The 23,012-nt window shown below is 36.4% G+C and overlaps 1 protein-coding gene across 4 annotated transcripts in view; it reads right to left on the minus strand.

Moving 5' to 3' along the window:
* LOC105233308 (transcription factor Sp9) overlaps positions 1 to 23,012 on the minus strand; it is a 75,908-nt gene that overhangs the window by 31,338 nt on the left and 21,558 nt on the right. The window contains exon 1 of one of the 4 annotated variants that reach the window (XM_049454477.1): positions 8,205 to 8,223. The exons of the other annotated variants lie outside the window; for them this stretch is intronic. The gene's annotated coding sequence lies outside the window, so the exon portion shown is untranslated. Of the gene's footprint in view, positions 1 to 8,204; positions 8,224 to 23,012 lie in introns of those variants that run through there. 4 annotated transcript variants of the gene reach the window in all.

Here is a 23,012-nt window from a genome sequence, read left to right on the forward strand (position 1 = left end):
CGTGTCAATAATTGCCGAGTATTTGTTATTTTTATTTATTAATGAAACTACAACAATAAAACACTTTTTATTATAGTGAAAATATCGAAACGGCAACTATTTAAACCACAACATACTATTATGTGCCATATGAAGTATACATGTATGTGTGCACCTGCCAAAGCATTTGGCCGCTTGTCGAAAATAAAGTATTTAGCATTCAATTCCACAAAGCTAGTGTCGTGTGTCCCCCAAAGGAATTCACAATCGCTTTGGAATGATATATGAAATGGTCATTTTAACAAATTACTTTTGTAGTTTTCTTTAAATATTTCTTTTGTTTTGTTTCGTTTCGTTTTTATTACAGTAATTTCTTTTGTTAAATTAGGCGTTCCTCAGTTCGCGTTTATTCTTTGGTATTGTAAAACTGCGAAAGTTATTTTAATTATGGTGTAAATTATGGATTTGGGAGAAAGAACTTTTTAACTGTAGGTAATATAAGTTCATACATACATACGAGCATATGTGTGTAGGAATTTAAATCGTAAATTAGAAGAATTGAAGTCATAAAAAAGCTTCTTTATAGATTTTTTTTAGAAATTTAAGCTCCGAAATATATATAAAATAAAATATTTAGAAAAAATGTTATTACAATATTATTTTATTGAGAAATATTGCCAACACCGATTTCTTAATCCTTGGAGAGTGGCCCACTATACATCTATAATAGCACCATATAGCCGCGAATCAACAATAGAATACCAAAATATACTTCACGAGTGAAGATCGACTACTTTCGGCAGGCAATTGAGTTGCCTTTTACTATTTTGAATATTATCGAATACTATCACCCCCTGTTATACTTGTAGTATGCAGAAATGCCAAAATCGGGTAACAAACCTTAACAATCGCTGTGGCCTAATACGTACAAAGAGGTTTAATCCTAAAGGATAGTTAACTGGGGTTGAATTGAACATCAAGCGCTCAAAAGGCGACCATCGTCCCATTCACAAGACGTAGCCTGAGTAGCCTCATCTGTGTGCCCGGTTACAAAGGTATAGTCGAGAATGAACTGGCTGATAAGTTCTCCCGCTTCGCACCATCAATGTTGGGTCTACATACCATAAAGGAGCTGCTCCGCAACGAAGAAAGAGTAAGCAGAGAGATATTGACAACAACTCTAAGGCATGCGCCAAGCCAAGTTGCTAATAGGGGGTTACAACCTCAGCAGGTTTAAATATGTAATCAACCTCCCATGGATAAATACAGACTACTTGTCGCATTCTACACTGGACACTGCAAGCTGAAAGAGCACCTACACAACAGGACCTAGCTTTTTGCGTACATTTGCAGTTCTACGAAAGCGAGTCTGAAACACCAGAACACCTGCTAATAGACTGCATAACTGTCTGCTGAGGAAGGTTGAAGGCCCTTGGATCCACGTTTCCAAAAAGAGATCACATCGCTAGCACCTAACAATATATTAGACTTTATCTTATACAGGTATGTTAGGGCTAGTTGAGTTTTTTGATTTAGAAGAGGGCACAATAGATCTAAGAGAAATAAATTAATTTCAGCTGGTTGTTTGTTCTCTGTTTAAACATAATAAGCAAAAAGAGGTTAATCGAAGAAATGTCTTTCTTATATCGAAAAGACTAGTAGGCTGCCATATTCAAATAGAAATGACATGCTGAAATACATAGTAATATTTATGATATATTTTTATAATTACAAAAACGGATTAATAAAAAATTACATTAAATATAAAAAATACATTTTTTCCTACGAATACTATTTTTCATCCCATTTAATTAACTATTCAATTAAAAAGTACAATATTTATATCAAACACTAACCACCAACAAACAATCTGCGGTTAAGTATGAAAACCACACATCAAGCAATTTCAGACTCATTAATCAATTTCTGGTATTTCATATCAGAAGTAACACAACCCACAACAACAGCAGTAATAGAAGCGCTTAGACTGGCTAAGAAATTCTCATAAAACGAAAAAAACCTACAACTACAACAAACGACCCAGCTATATACGCCACAAAACAGTCAATCAGACGGTCATTCAGCTGCATTAGACCAGCCAGTGAATCAGCTAGTCATTGAAAGCGTTTGACTCATCATTCGTCTTTTTCGTCCGTCAGCGCGCCGGTCATGTCCGCGATCGCCTACTGCAATCAATTCATAAAACAGGTGAGACGCCGCACAACCATTGATTTGTGTGCGGTTAAATACATTCGATCAACTTCTAACTCTTTTCTGGCACTAACACCACAAGCACACAAAAAACACGAATACACTCTTTGCTGCTGCAGACTATCTTCTATCCAAAGCGCAGCGTCAAACGTGTAATGATCATGCGATCGTTTTCAGTTTTCGTAGCCTCACCTCTAAAGCACGGATTACCTCACTTGGGCAACGTTTAGTTGTAACTCCTTGCTATTGGCCAGCTTAACCGCTTTGAACGTGCCACAGGCGTCTATCCAATAAATTCAAGTTGTTACCCACTTTTCCAAGCGACGCGTCACTCATTTACAATGAACGTGTGTTCCCACATTCGTCACGAAATGCTTTTAACTCGCCAATGTGACTGCAGTCACCTACCGAGGCAATATAGCTTTGGCACTGAGTGAATAGAACACAACACGATCACGCTAGTGATGATCGTTTATGAAAAGTTGTTGACGAAAGATCTTGCAACGGCGGCATATACGGCGGAAAGTGACCGCAGGCTATATAATGGATTTTCAATTGAAATATAAAAAAAAATAGCTACAACATGGCAAAACGTGCAAATCGATTTGACGATTTTTTTTTTCACAAAGAAAATATTTTTTAAGTTGGAGGACAGCGCAAGTCATGAGCTGTCAATATTTTCGTTATTATTTTTGTTGCTGTTTAAGCGCTGCTATATTTTTTGTGCTTGATTCACTTTAGTCATTCACGTCTAGACAAGTACAACGCTTCCTCAGCTCAAACGAGATAAGTGTACACGCCCGTAACTAGCATTTATATAAGTTGGTAATACGAAAACTTCTCTATCGCACATAAATAATAATTTTCCCCTTTTCGCCTAATGTGATTTTCAATATTGTTTGTACGTTTACCACAACACTCATTAACTGCCGCTTAATCGAACGTCGATCGCACATTAACAGACACTAGATCAGTGCTTTATTAGATAGTACTTAGCTCCAGCAATCAATAATCACTCACTTACACTTGTTTCGAGGCTATACATGTGTAGTTTAATGAAAAATCATTTAATACCATACTTGTGTGACTTGTTTACATTATGCATAACGAGTCTTTATACTAGAGGCTTTCCAAATCCAATTACCAAATACTCATACCAACTAATTTGCTTCAAAAGTCATTATATGAAAGATTCTGTGATTTGTTCGAATTTTAGTTTTTTATCCAAAAGCATGATAAGTATATCCAATTTTACTGTTGATAAGGTATCAGAAGTAATATGTAATAGGTCAATCGAAAAATCCCCGGTCTACCATACTAAAACACATTTATTCGGTAAAATTCGTTCTTTTTGTTCAACACAGCTCTTTTTAAGGGTGATAGACTGATTATAGTAACCTTCCAACTCTTCGATACCATTTTTGTAGTAAGTTGTGTTCTTTTCTTCAAAATAGGCCTTAGTTTCGAGACCTCAGTATCGACGGTCACCTCTTCATTCGACGAAAATTTCTTCCCAGCGAACATTCTTGTGAGATCTGCGAACAGGAAATGGTCGCTGAGCTTCAGATCTGTAGAATGGGAGGAATGCAGATGCAATTCGAAGTTCAATTTTTGGATTTTTGCCATACCTCCCTAAGGGAGGCTGACCTTCCAACTTTTCGATACCATTTTTGTAGTAAGATTTGATTTGTTAATTTTCTTCGAACTTGCCGTCATTTAAGGCGATTCAGTTGAAGAAATTTCTTCCCAGCGAGCAGTCTTGTAAGATCTGAGAACAGAAAATAGTCGATGGAGCTCAGATCTGGAGAATACGGTGGTTGCGGAAGTAATTCAAAGCCCAATTCATCAATTTTTGGCATCGTTTTTTACTGACTTGTGACACGGTGCATTGACTTGGTGAAGTAGCACTTTCTTCTTCTTGAAATCCGGCGATTTTTCGGAAATTTCGTACTTCAAAAGGTCCAATAATACTGACCTTTAATCGACATTACTGGTTCTGTCCAACGAAACCATGGGGATCACTTTTTATTCGTTACCTCTCAGCCAATTAAGAGATTTATTTACTAAGACTGCGTTCACACACGAATATTTTCGTCGTTTAAACTTGTAGTGCATCTAAGGGAAGGAGACATGGAAAGACGATGCCTCGTGCTTTGTAATTCGTTTTGTGTTTTTGTTCTTAACAGTTCGCTACTAAGCAAATTTACATTTCTATTTATTTTTAACGGCAAAAATGTATGCAATGGGTAACACCAAAATAGCATCATTCCCCCTATAGTCGGGTCTACGTTACCGGAACGGACCCGAATTTATTATCCAGTCAGGGACTGTCAACTCGGCAGAATTCTGTCGTTACAACAACAACAACCAAAATCTATTTCGCGATACTGAACCACAGAAGCTGGCATGGGTAAGTTCACTCTATATCTATTGCGCGTATTTAAAAAATATTTTCCAAAAATTTAAAAAACGAAAGTTTACTGTATTATATTTTAAACTTATTTTAATAATTAAGTTTAATAATAATATAATAACTAAAAATATTTAATTTAAAACTATTGTAAAAATGAATTTCTACAGCAGTTAGCGTTCTTTAACATATTATAAGACGCATTCACACCTCGGCGTTTTCTAATTCCATGATGGATTTTTAGTTTGTTAGTTGAACAAACAAAACCTGTAGCTAAATAAGACATACATATATACATATGTAAATATTTTGCATAAATCATTGATTAGATCATTTTTACATATATGTGATTTTCGTTGTTTGTACGTTTACCACAACACTCATTAACTGCCGCTTAATCGAACGTCGATCGCACATTAACAGACACTAGATCAGTGCTTTATTAGATAGTACTTAGCTCCAGCAATCAATAATCACTCACTTACACTTGTTTCGAGGCTAAACATGTGTAGTTTAATGAAAAATCATTTGATACCATACTTGTGTGTACTGACTTGTTTACTTGTTTACATTATGACATTACATAGTGAGTATTTATACATAGAGCCTTTCCAAATCCAATTACCAAAAACTCTTACCAATTCATTATGACTGGCTTAAAATATTCTTATTCGGTTACATTTTCGTCATTATTTGGAAGGTTCTGTGATTTGTTTGAATTTTAGTTTTTTATCCAAAAGCTTGATATATCCGATTCTACTATCGATAAGGTATCAGAAGTAATATGTAATAGGTCAATCGAAAAATCCCCGGTCTACCATAGTAAAACACATTTGTTTGGTAAAATTCGTTTATTATTCAACATAACTCCCTTTAAGGGAGTGCACTGATATAGTGACATTCCTACTCTTCGATACCATTTTTGTAGTAAGATATGTTCTTTTCTTCAAAATAGGCGTTAGTTTCAAGGCCTCAGTATCGGCGGTCACCTCTTCATTCGGCGAAAATCTCTTCCCAGCAAATATTCTTGTGAGATCTGCAAACAGGAATAGAAATGAGGTTCAGATCTGCAGAATGGGAGGAATGCAGATGCAATTCGAAGCACAATTCATGTATTTTTTCCATACCTTCCTAAGGGGTAGCTGGCCCTCCAACTTTTCGATACCATTTTTTTTGTAGTTAGATTTGTTGCCCATTTCTTCGAACTTGCCGTCATTTAAGGCGATTCAGTTGAATAAATTTCTTCCCAGTGAACATTCTTGTGAGATCTAAGAACAGAAAATAGTCGATGGAGCTCAGATCTGGAGAATATGTTGGTTGCGGAAGCGATTCGAAGCCCAATTCATCAATTTTTGCCATCGTTTTTACTGATTTGTGACACGGTGCATTGACTTGGTGAAATAACACTTTCTTCTTCTTGAAATCCGGCGATTTTTCGGAAATTTCGTACTTCAAATGGTCCAATAATCTTTAAATGTAACCGACATTACTGGTTCTGTCCAGCGGATCACTTTTTATTCGTTACCTCTCAGCCAATTAAGAGATTTATTCATTAAGACTGCGTTGACACACGAATATTTTCGTCGTTTAAATTTGTAGTGCGTCTAAGAGAAGGAGACATGGAAAGTCGATGCCTCGTGCTCTGGAATTCGTTTTGTGTATTTGTTCTTAACAGTTCGCTACTAAGCAACTCTACATTTCTAAGTACTTTGAACGGCAACTGTATGCAATGAGTAATACCAAAATAGCATCGTTCCCATGATAGTCGGGTCTACAATACCGGAACGGACACGAATTTTTTATCCAATCAAAGACTGTCAAATCGGCAGAATTCTGTCGTTACAACAACAGCAACCAAAATCCATTTCACGATACTGAGCCACAAAAGTTGGCATGTATAAGTTCACTCTAAATCTATTGCGCGCATTTAAAAAATATTTTCCGAAATTTGGAAAACGAAAGTTTACTGAATTATATTTTAAACTCATTTTAATAATTGATTTTAATAATAATATAATAATTAATAATATTTAATTTAAAACTATTGTAAAAATGAATTTCTACAGCAGTTAGCGTTCTTTAACATATTATAAGACGCATTCACACCTCAGCGTTTTCAAATTCCATGATGGATTTTTTGTTAGTTAGTTGAACAAACAAAACCTGTAGCAATACGTATGTAAATATATACGTATGTAAATATTTTGCATAATTCATTGATTAGATCATTTGATTTACATATTCATGTCTGTTGGCGACAAGTTGTCAGCTGCTAACATATTCTCTGAGACTCCAATGCCCCTGGAAGTTAGCGATAAAATATTTTAATTTTGCATTATTGACAGCTTAACTTAGGTCCGGCTTTACAGTTCAGAAGCTATGCTTACAAACGATTTGTTGAGTTTGAATTGTCAAAGAAAACAATAATCAAGTTCGTAAGCTTTAAAGCGCTCGCGCAAATTGAAAACTCTTGCTTTTAGTACATGGAGTGTTTAAGATGGATCTTTCGTTTAAGTCTACGACTGACCATCATTATGCGTTCAGATGAAAAGTTTTAATTGGTCTTGTGTTAAAAAAAAAACATATCAATATTTTAAATAATCGAAATTCTTTATTTCTTTTTGATTAATTGATCTGATCTGCTAATTGTAATTATATTATGAGTAAAAATATCGGAGCAAAAAAATCCACGTATATTTAGGATTTCGTTGTGCTTCAAATATTTATATTTCTTGTTGAATGAAAATATATAATAAATATAAAATAGATTTAATAAAAGGTGTTTTAAGGGTGTTTTCTTTTTTACTATTTTTTTCAATCCCAGATGAACTTTCTTCGGAAATACACTAAAAAAAATTTCCTCAAAATTAAGCAGAAACATTAAGTACTCGACCAAGGCATGTAAAGATTTTCACTAAAATCGTGATTATTCATTTTTAAATTTCTGTAGCTCAAAAGCACTTTTGAGAATTGAATACTCTACAAAAGTTTTCATGGCGACAAAGTCGTAACCCACACCGACGAGTAGTACGAGCCTCTAAACCAGATTTTTCCATGACATTTTTCTTAGTATTTAGCTCCTAAATGACAAGAGCTACAGAAAAAATGTAAATGAAAAACTTGCGAGATATTCGGCTTTTTAAGTAAGACTGTATGGAATTTTCATAGATTTTTTAGCAAAATTGTTTAAATTGCTAATTTCTTATGTTCCGAATACCTCGAGAAATATTAGGGATAGCGATTTTACACTTTTTTGTAGCATTATTTGATTATTCTTCAAGTCAACAATACAAATTGTTCATATCGGACCACTTTAGCCTTTATCTGTCATACAATCTGAACGATCAAAATCAATTTTATTTTATTTTGCTTATTATATAGGATATTCCAGCTTCGGTGCAACCGAAGTTAAGGTTTCTTCTCAATTTTTTTTACTAATGTACTTTCAAAAATACGACAGAAATCGTAAACCTATTCAACCAAAATTTCCGCCACAAAAATAATCGAAAATTCCGCCCACAAAATAACTACAAACTCAACAATTTACTAAAGATTAGGAATAATCTTAAACAGAAAAATCTGAGTTATTCAAAAATTCGCTTACCAACGTTCACTTCACAAAGAAATGCATCAAAACTTACCTGCAAATAAAAATAGTAAAATATATATTAGTAAAAAGTCACTGAAAATGTCTAGCTAATATTGATTATAAAGAAAACCCAATTGACGGCTTTGGCTACTGTTTATATTCATCCACAGGCTTAGCCAATTTGTTGGCGACGCCCACAATAAAGAAATCAATATGTCAAACTACACCACATATACGAACAACCAGCATGTATGACACTATCCCTGGCTGCAGAAACAAAAATTGTCAGAGGAGTAGACGCAACACCTCGTATATGAATGTGTGCACACATGAGATCGTAAAAAAGCTGGAAGCGATTCGCCAACAAATTGGCAAAGCTTAAATAAGCTCAACACGCTTCAGAGTTAGCAAATAACAACAATTGAGTACGAGTTTTGAGAGACTAGCAATATTTATTATTATTATATGAATTGGTACAGCCTTAACTGCCAAGCAATTGACTACCGGTATTTCAAGCGTTGCTGACAATAATGTTGCTATGCACACTCGCATATGTATGTATATGAATTAAGCTGAAATGTATGAGTGTGCGACGGAAAAAAGTCAAAACTGACACCAGCAGCAGCCATAAGCTACATACACTGCCGGCCCGCTGACCGCCTGTCTGACTATGCGATAAGGAGCCAAGAGTCCAAACCTCAAACAGCTAATAAACACATATGCAAAATAAGCATATACAATAAAAATAACAACAACAATAAGTGCAGAAAGCACAGCGGCAGTAGCAGCTTATAAAGTAGCGATATACACGTCTGTAGTTGACGCTTTCAAAGGCGCAGCATAAGCGCGGCCTGCCATCTCTACAGCAGCGCACACAGCAGGAGATTTGTTTGGACGCCAGCTCTGGCTGCTGACCAGTCAGGCAAGCTGCCAGGCAATCAGGACAGCTAAAGCATAAATATAAATATGTACATATGTAACAGCTAACCATGTGTATGTATGTATGCGTGTATTCAAGTGTGGCGCATGCGTATGAATGGCAAATACAAATCGAATATCACTAATTTAAATGAGCAACGCTGATTGCAGTTGCCACTGTTTCCTGCGCTACTAGTTGCCCGCGTTGCATCATTGTTGTTGCTGCAATTGCGCAGTGACTCTACTAAAGTCGATACGCAAATGTTCAAGATAAATGTGCGAATGTGCGAACGACTGTGATGAGCATATGTGCATTGGCTGCAGCCACAAAATAGCGTCGTTTTGCGCCTCCTTACACGTTTCAGGGCACAACGCTCACAATTTATCAACGTACGCCGCAATCATTGTGGAAGCGATAGCGCATGGTCAACACCATCTCCGCTCGTCCAACTGAACAGTCAACTTACTCGTTGCACCACAATTCATCTGCGTCTCAGCTCGACGCCGTCGACGCGTCATTGCGCAAATTGATTTGCATAACCAATTATAAGCGCATACGTAGAGTGAGCGGAGAACGTACAGCAAGTAGCGTTTGTTTCTGTAGTCTTTTGATTTTTTGCACTGTGAAACACAACGTTGCAAAATGGATGAAGGTTTTCTTGATAAAAGTCCTGTCCTGTCCAAGTTGAGTCACTTAACCCCCGATTTCTAGCAACCTCAACTCTTACATACTATATATAGCTATAGCTCCAGACCCATCAAAACAACTCACTTTTAGTATCTAGTTTAGATACTAGAGTTGTCAGCAGATGGGGCAAGTAAAGCATTGACTCCACCGAGAATCAGCAATATTTCTTTGCCGATTAAATATCTACAAATAGCCAGAACCACATAAACTCCCTCTTTTCCTAATAATAGGATAGTGTCCGTTCTGCCTAGTTTATCTGCTTCAGAGTTATGTAACAGGAGTATTACAATGTCCTGCAAGCCATAAGAGATCAAGTCATTATTTCTTATTTCACAGTCTTTGACGAAACCCTAAGACAAGTTAGTTATTTCGAAATCGATTAGCGATCTGTATATATAAATACTATATACTCGCTGTTGAGAGCACGCTCTTTGCCAGAACATGAAGGCTTTCTTTAATAGCTGTGATCTCCGCTTGAAAGACACTGAAGTGGTCTAGAAAACGGAAGGTCTAGTATTGTAGGCTAGTTAGGATCCATTCGTATAGAAACTTATCCGTTCGTCCCTGTTAACCTCGCGCCTTTTCCATTCTTCTCTGAAAGGGAAGTAAATATTGGAGACCGAATTTAAGATCAGTTCTATGAAATTACAAAAATACTTGGAATTGGGTGAGAACAAGAGTTTGACTGGCACTAATAAAGAGGACTCTTTTAAACTAAGAGCTGATCTGGCAAGGTTTATAGATATAATAAACCTTCCCCGAGTCAAATTCCGTCTCCTTGTCGCACTCTATACAGGGCACTGCAAGCTCAGGAAGTACTTGTCCAATAGGGACATAATATTTTATGCAAACTGCCGGTTTTGCTACAATGAACAGAAAACTCCAGAAGGCTTGTTTCTAGATTGTGCAGCAATTTGTAGAAGCAGGCTCAATGCCCCAAGATCCATCTACGTGGACAGGGACAACATCACCTCAGTCGCAGCCGGCAAGCTTCTGACATTATTCAGAGTGATGTACCATTCAGAGTGCCATGTGACCATATGCTATTACAGGAGAAGGCAAAATAGACCATAGGTCACAATGCAAAACCTCAATTATTTTCTAACTACTCGAACTTTGTATTGATTCTATATTCCTCTCATTAAGATGTCCGAGTGTACAACTAAAACACGATTTTACAGCTGTTTACGAGTATATTCATTTTTAAACACTGTAGCATCAGTAGTATTCCACATATGTACATATGTACGTATCGAGTATGGCAGTCAGCTGGTCGAACAGCCTTGCCATTTGCGATTTGGTACAATATAATTTGCACGAATTCAAAAGTCGATTCATTTAATCGTATAACACATTTGTGCATACACATATGCCAACACACGTACATTAATGGATATATGCCCAGCACTGCATTTGCGTTTGCGCACCATTCCAGTCGGCCGAGAGCAAGCGCCGTCATTCAAATTGGCGACCACTTATTGTGGGCTGGCGAACACTTTGGCTTAGTGCTCACCTCGCCATGCGTTGCCATAGGCAATTGCCAATGGTTTAGCTTGCAGTTTTCATGCTCTTTCGACTTCAGCTGATTTATTAACTAACTGTGCGATACTTTTATTTTTTATGCTGTTGCTGTTCCTCTCCGCCTCTTATGAACAGCATCCTTTTGTGGTTCGCGCATTTAATTGTTCGATAATTTTTATGAAGTGATTTCGTTTTTTTTCTCTTGCTTCGTGTTGAAAAATGCTGAAAAATCAAGTGACAGTTTAGATTTAATGATCATAATTAACTTATGTGGTCGCTTTTTCTTGCATGTAATGCATTGTACGCCGTTAACTTTTATGTATTTTGTATAATTACTTTTTATTACAGGAAATATTGTTGTTATTATAGTGCTTAATAGTTCATATAAAGGAAATATTTAGCTGAAAATTTAATTATGACATTAAGGAAAATTAACGGCAATTTATATAATAATCACGGAGTTCATGCAAGTTTTATAGTTTTCACCACAAGTGTTTAGGGGTTTTCCATAGCTCCGAGTTAAGTCGATGGATTAATGAAGATAATATGAACTTTTTATTGAATAATACTGTTGTGAGCGCTTAAAATATGAGTTGACTTTAAGGTTCCTGGTTTAAATCACCAGCTGCGAGTTTAAATTCGCTCCCGAAATTTGAACGATGTTCTTTTGTCAAAAAATTTAACAGAAGTTTAATTTTTTTTGGCACCCAAAACGCCTCGTAGATCTACCACTGGTTTGCTTATTTTCGCGTAAAGAAAGAAGTACAACACTAAACCCATATGGCAGCAACCATATTAGGGCAAGGTTGATCCACAATAGCAGAAGCGCTGTCAGTAAAGTTGAACAAATGTTTGTTTGATTCTCCTCTCCCCAATCCTTGGCTATCAGATTGTGTTCAGACGAGGGCCTAGCACAAGTAGCATTGTTCCCACGTCCTTCCTTGCCCACAAAAATGGTTTGGACGACGAAAAGAGTCCTCATTTGAGCATAGCCCTACAAGACCCTACAATAAATTTGAAAAACTATCGATCCAAACGAAGTTAGATCTGCATACAACGAATCCTCGCATGATACTAGCAACCTTTTTGCATGCCCTTCTAATCTCACATATCTGACACCTCTCCCCTATGGTCCAACCTCGACTGTTTGTTTGATGACAGCAGATATTTCGTCTTGCCCTCGTTCAATACCAGACCCATTTGATTCGCTTCCTTATCCAGTCTGAAAAAGGTTGAACTAACGTCACTGTTATTGAGGCCAATAATGGTATCAATTGTTCAGTACATAGGTGAACTGGTGAATTCTTGAGACAGGAGTCATGAAGGATTTCTTTTAGACAGTTATGAATCAGAAATATCCTCAAAAGCAAGGAGCTTTGATCCTTTCACAAATTGGTTAAGGTTGCTAATGTTAATTACGTCCAATTTGCTTTGCCTGCCGAAGAAGTGGCTACAGAGATCTTGCAAAATCAGTATAGTGAAAGCTGGATAATGGAGTGACAGGTGGTGTTTATATCCTCAGCACATGCGTACCTATGGGACAGTATGAAGTCAGAACTACGTCAATTGCGGCAAAATTAACAAATTAACCTTATTCATAGTGGACCTAAGTCAAAACCTTTTGTCTGCAGCGAATTTCGTTCAATAAAAATGACTTGTTATATTACTGCTCAGGAGCCTTAGCTATACATTATAGTTCCAAGTTCAGCTCTTTTGATTACTGTATCTTTTAAGTCTGCCATGCAAATATTGAGTGCAAAAATTAAGAAAGCAACTCTGATGCCAGCACTGACATTGAATGATTACGCGCTGCAGAATGATAATTATACCACCACCTCAAAGTAGTAAATATATGAGTTAATGATGATAATTTCGTGAAGAGATATAAAATCAAGCGGCAGGCGCCAAAATGCATGCCAACTCATTTAAAACTCATCAAGAAACCGAGAAATATGGCATGAGGAGAAAAAACTTAATTCTACAAAATTCTGCACCGCAAAGGAACAGGAAAACACTTTGTGAGCAACAAGCACGAAAAAACAGTTGAGAGAAGGATTTAATTTTTTAGGAAATTTGCGTGGCTATAAAAAAGGTTTTGAAAATTGGTAAGCTTGCCGAACGAAGCACAGGTCTACCGAGCATATTTCGGACATTGTGACCACAAGCATAAAGACTTAACGGACTGAGTGCGTGCGTGCGTTGGTGGCGCAGTTGTTGTCGGTGTCGTAAAATGCGCTGATATATTTGGACGTTTTTATAACACGACGTTGATGTATGGAAGTGGATGGGTTTTCATATTTGTGAATGAGGATGCATTTGTGCCGATGTTGTGACTATGTCCATGCTAGGGTATTGGCCGCTATGCAAAGGCGTTAAAAAGTAGACCGTTTCTGGCGCAAACAGTGTTGCAGATTATTATTGTACTTGCAACTTTGTATTGCAATATTTTTTTTCTGTTGCAATGGCAAGCGCCAGCTTGTAAATTTAATAACTTTATGGTTAGCTTATTTTGCTTTATTTGTTTTTACCTAATTCAAGCGTTCAGTAAGAGGCTTTAGGCGCGTTCTCATTCAACTGTGTGTGTTAATGATTGTTGCATGCAACATTGCTTCAAATACATACATATAGTATACATATGTGCATATCGAAAATATGAAATGAAATGAAAATATGAATATGAATGGAAAAAAGGGACCAGTTCATACAACTTTTTGAATTCAGTACTTTCGTCGACGAAACCAAGAAATTATTTTAAAATAATATAAAGGTTTGATATAAGAAATCTAGCTACAACAAGAAAAATGTTAACTTAGGTTGCTATAAACCCCTTCACATATTCAAAAGACTCGCTACAAGAACTTTTATCGGTCAGTTTGTAAAGCAGCTAAGGCTAAGTTATCAATTTCTTCGGATATTGCACTGTTTGCTTGGATAACGACCCACGCCAAATATGGTGAAGACATTTCCTTAAATAAAAAACTTTCCATGTAAGCAATTTATTTCAATCGTACAGCATAGCAACTAAACGCTTTAGTGATTTAATATCGGACGATATTTCAAAAAAATGTATTATTCTAAGTTGGCAAGACTGTCCCTAATTATTATGCCGAATATAAGCGCGATCTGTCAATCAGTATCTTTACAGCAGCTGCTTCAGTCGGTACACCTTTGTTGCGGTTTTTACATTGGATAAAAATATTGAACAACGAATTCGTATCAAATTTTGTATGTACGAGTATAACCAAATTTCGTGTCCGGAATCATTGCAAATATTGGAAAAGACTTACGGTGATTCAAAACCACAAGCCTACGAGTGGTACAGATCCTTCAAAGACGGTCGAGAGATCGTTGAAGACATGCCTCGTTCTGGACGACCTCTTCAACTGACGAAAATATTAAAAATGTTAAGGATATGGGGCTTGAAAATCGTCAGACAAGTGTAAGAGAGATCCCTAGCGAGTCCGTTCGAATGATTTTGGTATATATTATGGATATGAAAAGCGTTCTTGCTCAACTCGTCCCGATAAACCTGAATTATTTTCAAAAAGATTACCGTAAATTGGTTTCTTTGGACATGGACATTCAAGCAGATCACTATAACTGCCGATGAGACATAAGTTTATGAGTTTAACATGCACACAAGTCAACCATATCGGAATGGAGAAAAAAAACGAGCTGAAACCAAAAAACCACGCCAAAACCGATCAAAAATCAAGGTGATGCTCATTGTTTTTTTCGATATTCGTGGTTTGGTGCATCATGAATTTTTTCCGCATGGACAGACGGTCAATAAGGAGAAACGACTGAAATTGCCGTATCGTGGAACACGTTTTCAGTCGATCGAAGACATGAAACAAAATTCGCTGAAGGACCCGAAGACCATCCCAAAAAGTGCTTATAAAAAGTGTTTCGAGGACTGGAAAAGTCGTTGGCATAAGTGTATTACATCTGGCGTGGATTACGTTGAAATATTGATGAATAATTAAATATTTTGCGTTAAATTTACAACTTACGGGTCTCTTTTTGTCATAATGTTTGTAAAATTTTCTATCGAGCATTCTACATGCTTTCATACTTGCTTATGTCTTTGTCACTAGCATATATGGGTTTATTCACTTATATATATGTAGATGAACGTTTCCAAAGAATTCCTTGCCAAATTTGTCATTCCTTCCTTGTGACAGTTGACAAACAGCACATAGTTCAAGAGTTCATACAACGCAATGCGCCACAAAGTAGTGTTGCAATTTCACAACACAAATTACTGAATGAAATCGTATCTTGCTAGTGATGCATTAAAACGTTAATTCATCGTTTGAACGCTGAAAACGCTGAAAATAAAACGAAAATGGAATTCAAACGAATCTGGAAGCCACTATGGACATACATGCCACAAATAAGAATTGTTGCACGACACAGCATTGTCACATGAAGCAATACAAGCAATTTACCAATTTTAGTGTAGAACACTTTAAATATAAGAAGATAGTGTACAACACTGGATTCACACAACATTTTTTCATTGCCGTCGCTCTGTCGCCGCGAATATTGGCTGCAATGCATTTCGGCCAAACTTCGTCGTGCGTGGCATTCTTTTGATACGACACATAGCGTTGCAAAGTGGGCGTATTCTACACACACATTTCGATTCGTTTCAATTGCAATGAAAATTTCTCTCTTTTCTTGCAACTTTTAATGTTGAATTTTCCTCGGCAACCACTGTTTCACCGCAGTTTTGTATACTTGCTAGTTCCGCTGTCATGCAAATAAAGCACTCGTGCCGCACATCTAGCTAGAATATGCTAAAAAGAAAAGAAATTGAAACAAAAACGATGTGTGTATGTAAATTTTCCGCCGTGCGCCATCTCGAATTCTTTTTTATCAGTATCTCCTTTCGATACATTTGTATATATGTGCATATGAATGGAGTGTATAAAACTGTAGCTGTAGCCACATGTACTACATAGCCTGCATATTTACATAAATGCGGGAAATTTTTGAAAATTAAATAATGCATTTTTCTTTCTATGTCGCAAACGCTTCTTCTACTCAAAGAGTGGAAATGTAAAATTACGAAAAAGTAAAATGTGGATTATATGAACACTTTCATATGTACATACATACATATGTATCTATTTGAGCGGTTGTGTGGCGTTGCTATTCGCGGTGACTTGGCGTCAATAAAATTTCCATGCCACAACCGCCATACTCACACAAGCACACCATCTTTCATTCACTTAGAAATAAAAAATACAAAAAAAAATATGTTCACCATTTCAATTTCTTCTATTTTTTGCTTTTGCAGGCAATAAAATATTTTTTCGTCAACGCCCATTCGTACGTATTTCCCCCTTCCGATATGCATCTGCATATTTGTGCTTGCGAGTGTAATCGCTACATTTGGAATTGGGTGTGTTACACGAGTACCGAGTACTGTTCGAAAACGCTTTATTTCCTTTTACTCTATTTATGGTAGGTATGCCTCGGTTGTGGTGTGGTTCGACTGTCAGCTATATATTTTATAGAACTCTCATTCATAACGAATGAATCCTATTTTTGCAATGATATTATTCACAGCATGTAATAAACCAAATTTTGAGAAACCGGTTAGTATAAAACGAATTAATTGTAAATGCAGAAACGTTAAAAAGAACACAAGAACTATATTCCAGTTCTTTTTGGAACATGCACTGTGGCATAAAAATATTACTTTTCATATAAAAATATTTGTTTGAACACGAATTGGCAATTGATATGGTCACACTCCTTACCGTAGAAAACGATGACATGAAAAATTATACATTTGCCTTCCTTTATTGGCTGAACTCAGTTTTAGAGATAACGACGTGTGGCGAGCGCTTCTTTTAATCCTTTAAACACTTCTCAAATTAAATTTTTAGCACATATCTTTCAGTGATGGGCTTTTAATGTCATCTGTGCTTATAAAATGACGGCTTTTTAAGGTTCTCTTTATTTTTGCAAATATGTAGAAAAAAGTCACACGGAGCCATGTCTGGCAAATATGGAAATAGGGCATCCTTACAGTGTTGTGTTTAGCTGAGTATTCATAAACAAATTTTTTAATACATTTCAAACAAACGAAAATTGCCAAGCTCACAAAAGTTTGTGTACCCTTAGCGCCTGCTAGAAAAAGCAACATAGGCAATAAATGCTGCTGAGAATTTTGTACTTCAGGTGCATATTTATCAACATAATAAAAACAATTTTCGGCAATTGGTGCCAAGTTAGAATTTTCAAAAAATTATTTTTTTTTTGCATTTTCGTTAAGTGTAATGTCTTAAACATATTCTCTAAAAAATTTCACGTTGATCCGATAATTAGTTCTTGAGTTATTCGACAAATAACAAAGAGAGCTCGGGAACTTAAAAGCGGTAGTGTTAAACTTTAAACGTGTTTTTCTCAAAACTTTGTTTTTTGAACTGGTGACAACTGTAACTCGAAAACCGCTCAGTAAATTTTAATGAAATTTATACAGCTTTTAGAATACATAATAAACTCGGGCCTGATCGAAGGATTTTTTGCTTTTAAAAAATTTCGATTTTTTAAGACGAATTAACTGTTGATTTTTTCCCAAAAATTTATAAAAGAAATCCTGAGGCCGCCATTTAGTTAATTTTTGAAGAAAATAAAATCCTTTGATCAGACCCAGGATTATCTATTCATAAAACTATTTTTATTTTGTTCTATTGATTTTAGATGAATCTCCGCGGACTTATAATTGTCACCGCAAGTGAAATAAACGATTTAATAGCAAAAAAAAAAAATACTAAAAATTCTCATTTTTTCGTGCCTCTGACTACCTTTAACCGTTTAATGGCTGCAATAGACTCAAAAAGGTTTCCGCGGAGCGAAAAACTCAAAAAGAATCAATACAGTATGCGACAGTGCATTATCGTAGTGCAAAAACCATGAGTTGTTGGCCCATAATTCCGACCTCTTTTTACGAATAGCTTTGCGCAAACGACACAAAGCACTCCAATATTATTCCTTGTTGACAGTTTGGCCGGCTGGAAGGAATTCAGAGTGCACCACACCTCGATAATTGAAGAAAACTGTCAACATAACCTTGATTTTTGATCTGATTTGACGTAATTTTTTCGGCTTCGACTCACTTTTGTAACGATATTCGGCCGTTTGATCGTTTGTTTCCGTGTCGTAAGCATAGATCCAAGACTCATTGTCAGTTATAATACATTTCATGACGTCCTGGTAGTCAGCAAGCATTGTTTCACAGACATTACGACACTGTTTTTCGAAAAAAAATTATTGATTTAAAAACCAATCGTGCATTCCCTTTTCTTACTTAGGCCCAAATGATCTTTCAAAGAGGTTTACACTGATCCTTCCTATGTTCTAACAGTGCCAGTAAGGTCTCTGCCTGTTAATCGTCGATTCTCAAGCACCAATTCTTTAATTGTTTTGACGTGTTGATCATGAGCTGATTTTGATGGCCGGCTTGGACGTGACTTGTCGCCTTCTCAACCTTCTTTAAATAATTTACACCAATAAACAACACTTGCTCCCCAGGTAAAATTAGCTTTGAAGGCCTTTTTAACATTATGAACAGTTCGGCACTAGAAATTTGATTCCGCACACTAAATATAATGAAACTACTTTGTTAAAAAATTTCACTCTTCATAAAAATCGCCGAATGGAATTTATGTATTTCAGAAAGTCAAACGTATACTAATCACTAATGATTATCTGAATTTGGTATTCGGCACAGATGTCACTGAGAGTCATACCAACCTAGAAAAAAGTATTTCAACGAATGGATTTTCGAGCGAAATTTATATCAAAAAGTTTTTCTATGTTTTGCCCATAGTAGTATATAGGATTACTAAATAAATATTTAATAATATAAGTTAACTTGATTAGATCAAGGAATAAAAAATTTGGTTTATGGGAATTAAAACACAATATTTTAGCTTAAGGTATTTTGATAGAATCGTGAATTTTTATCAAGTGCGCTATAGTGTCGAATCGTTTGGAACAGCCAACTTCAACGTCAGATGCTTATAACAGTCAGAGTTTAATCTAAAGATTAGTTTTAACACTCCAAATTATTCAAGATAGATTTTTTTAGAGTTGTTATTGAGATATTATACTAGGTTCGATCATAATTTTTTAATGAAAAAATGTATCAATCATTGTCTGGTCGGATCATGGTTTTTTGATTAATCAGCGATATATCGGAATGAAATTTAAACGCTGTCTTTTTCTGATGATGATGTGCTGAAGTGCTAAGAAATTATAAAATCAGCCTCACATATGTAAACATTGTATACTTTGGTGGCGAATATATGGGAAAGCATGACACATATATAACTCCATCACACATATATTAAATATAATGTTTTACATTATTGTAGTAAACTATATGCCGGTAAATTGGTCATCTTAATAAAATTTATTGTTAGATATTAAGTCTATGACTTAAAATTTAAGTTAAAAATTAAAACATTTCTTAAACAGCATGTGTTGCCGTGCTTGTATACAACTCAAAATAAAAAGTCAAATGCAACATAAAATTTCCCATATATTACGTAGATATTTTCAATGCCACGTTTGAACCTGTTTTCAGCTCTCGGCTATTTGTGGTGCTCTTATACTCCTGGCCATATTTGTTAAAGCGTTGAATCACCTCGAATCGCCAGCTAAAATCTTGCATTGAAAACATGAGACCATGGAAAATCAATCATTTTGCTGCGCCAGAGCTGCAGGATAATCAACATCGACGCACGGCAACAGCCATAATAATGGCAAGTACGGCAAGGTAACGTCAACAGAAGATTGTTGAAAGCAAAACCGTTGATGATCAACCGATGATAGCAAGTAATATGCACACAACAAACTGCCAGCAGTGAAAAAGCGGCACAGAAACTAACAACTGGAACTTTGACAGAAAATTTTAAATTTTCAAAATTGTTGATCCAAGAAGTAAATATTGCAACTATAAAGCAACAGAAACAAAGTAAAAGCCGAAAACAAGCGACTGCGAAGAAAAAATATAAACACTTCGTGCATCAGCAACGCCGAGCAGACCAGATGCTTTTCTCCGGCAAATGCCATAAGAATTTCTTAATGTTGCATATAGCAAGTAAATAAATCCAAAACGAATCGCATTAGAATGTCAATCGGGCAATTTCGGAAAAGACAACACGTCTTCGAAGCGCCAGCAACTCCATGCACCATGAGTCGGCAACTGACAAGATCACTGTATGATCAGTAAGGCACTAAGTGCACAAAAGGCAACCAAAAGCACACAGAGCCTGTGCTCTGTGCAACATGAACATGCCACCAGCAAACAGTTAAACGACCGGTGGAACGACCAACCATGCAAAATGCTTAAGCACACCATTACCAGCTTACAGACATAGCGAGTACGAAGAGTTGGGATGAAGCGCGGCGAAATCGCTAATCTGTGTGAGCGTACGTTTTGCATTTTGGGCGCCTTCCAGGCAATTTTGGCGTTCCGAAGCATCCAATGGCCGTACACACGGCCACAACACAATATTTTATGTGCATCACGTGGTGTTGTGCGCGAATGTGCAGGCATTGTTGTTCACTTGCCACTTTATTTTTCATATTCAAACAAGTATTTTCTTTTATTTAGTCATTTTTACTTATTTCATCTTTTTTTTTTTTGTTTAATTTTGAGACTTTTCTTTTTTCTGCGCATTTATCTTTTGTATATTTTATATTCATAGGCAAACACTGCGGCGCTCGGAGCAAAATTTATTCATGTTAAAGTAACAGCATTAACATTGGTAGTTGCTGAGCATAAGTCCTGCGCCGTTTGTGACCTCTTGTCGCTCACATAGCGACAACGAATTATACAGCGTTATTTTACATTAATTCAATATTTATTATAAATAATATGAAAGCGCAAGGTACGAATAAGCCTTAAGAAATCGATGTAAAGTCATGCTGGCTACAGATGGATAAAAATGATAAGCTTCTACCATAAGTAAGAAGAGCTCAAGCGAATTTGCAAGCCAAAAAATTAATTGCGGCTTACTCAAATGATTTTGGATTCCTACCACTCCACACCTTACGTTCGTTCCTTGTTCTTTGAATTTAGATTCAGTAGTAAGTAGTTGGCTTCAAGACCCTACTTTCGAATTTGGTATACTCACAAAATTACAAATATATATTTATATATGAGATATAGAAGCCATTCATTATTTGCGAAGGACTCGGACAACCGCTTTTCACAAGTCTCTTTTGAGTTCAACTTTACACCAACAAGGGCGTTCGCCATAGACAGGAACAGGTGGTAATCACTTGGCGCTATGTCCGGGCTATATGGTGGATGCGATAAAACCTCCCATCCGAGCTCCCGTAGCTTCTGACGAATCATCAACGAAGTGTGTGGTCTGGCGTTGTGCTGGTGGACCACTACAACCTTCCTGTTGGCCAATTCAAGACGCTTCTGGTTGATCGCCTGCTTCAAGCGGTCCAGTTGTTCGCAGTAGATGGTAGAATTAAGTGTCTGGCCATATGGGAGCGACTCGTAGTGGATGATTTCCTTCCAATCCAAGTCTTTTTCGACTACCCATTACTACCAGAAACGTATTTTTCGATCATAAATTAATTTTACTGAAATTTAAAAGTTAAGTTTTCAAAAGAAACCTTCGGTATCGGTTCTCCGGTGCGTAAATCATAGACCGCATAACACCTATCGTAATCGAATAGTCATAGGAAGCATAGAGCTTCCTCAAATAATGAATTAGCTCTATCATACGATTGCACCATTAACATTAAAGTAATTTACTATCGTGTAGTAAATCCTTACAGACAAATGATTACTGTCACCATTGCAGCCCAATGGATCTCCCAGTTGTGTTGATCGTGTGAGGATGTGGTATTGTCCGCCGAGAATGGAAAAAGAGATGTCTATAATTCCATTTGGAAGGAAATCGCACAGCGAAATTAAGGTCGCTGGGGAAAAGTATACGAGTACCACCCTGCAATAACGACCGTCAAAAATTGCCATAACGAATTCGAACATGATCGTACTTCGATTTTTGTTGAGCTACACCCAGTTGCCCCGAAAACAACTACCACAGAGTATAATGTGACAAAAGTCCACGAACTCGTGTTGATAATCTTTCAACAGAACATGATCGAAATGGCTGAGGTAGGTGATCATACACTGTATGAAATATTGAGCATGTGAAACGTAGGACGAAGCTTTCTCACTACAAACAACCGTGAGCGCTCTTGATAGCAATGAGAGGAGAAACATGGATCCACTGGTACACATCAGCGAACAGTCGAAATCTGCTTCGAAGATTATGAAAACTGTCCTATCAACCTGAGAGACGATAAACGTATTAATTATTTTTGTTTTTAAACAATTCGCTGGGCAGGAATTTTAGTCGAAAGTTGTCGTCGGGTTATTTTAAAAACATCTAGCCAAGTCCGTGGATATCTTAATGTAGAAATTAATCGCCATTTGTCAAAAAATTTCATTTTTCTTTTGTAGGTCCCATATCTATTGAACCACCCACGTATTTACCTCATAATTTACGGCGGTCAAGGAGTAGAAACATAGACCCGTAGTTGAGCAAGATATGATCTAATCTGCATAGTAATTATGGAGTCACACAATTTTTTTAACAAACTGGCATTTACCTTCATCTTTAACACTTGTAAATCCGCTTTTGGCA

The sequence above is a fragment of the Bactrocera dorsalis genome, chromosome 4 (genome assembly GCF_023373825.1).
Source record: "Bactrocera dorsalis isolate Fly_Bdor chromosome 4, ASM2337382v1, whole genome shotgun sequence".
In the NCBI taxonomy this organism is placed as follows: Eukaryota; Metazoa; Arthropoda; class Insecta; order Diptera; family Tephritidae; genus Bactrocera; species Bactrocera dorsalis.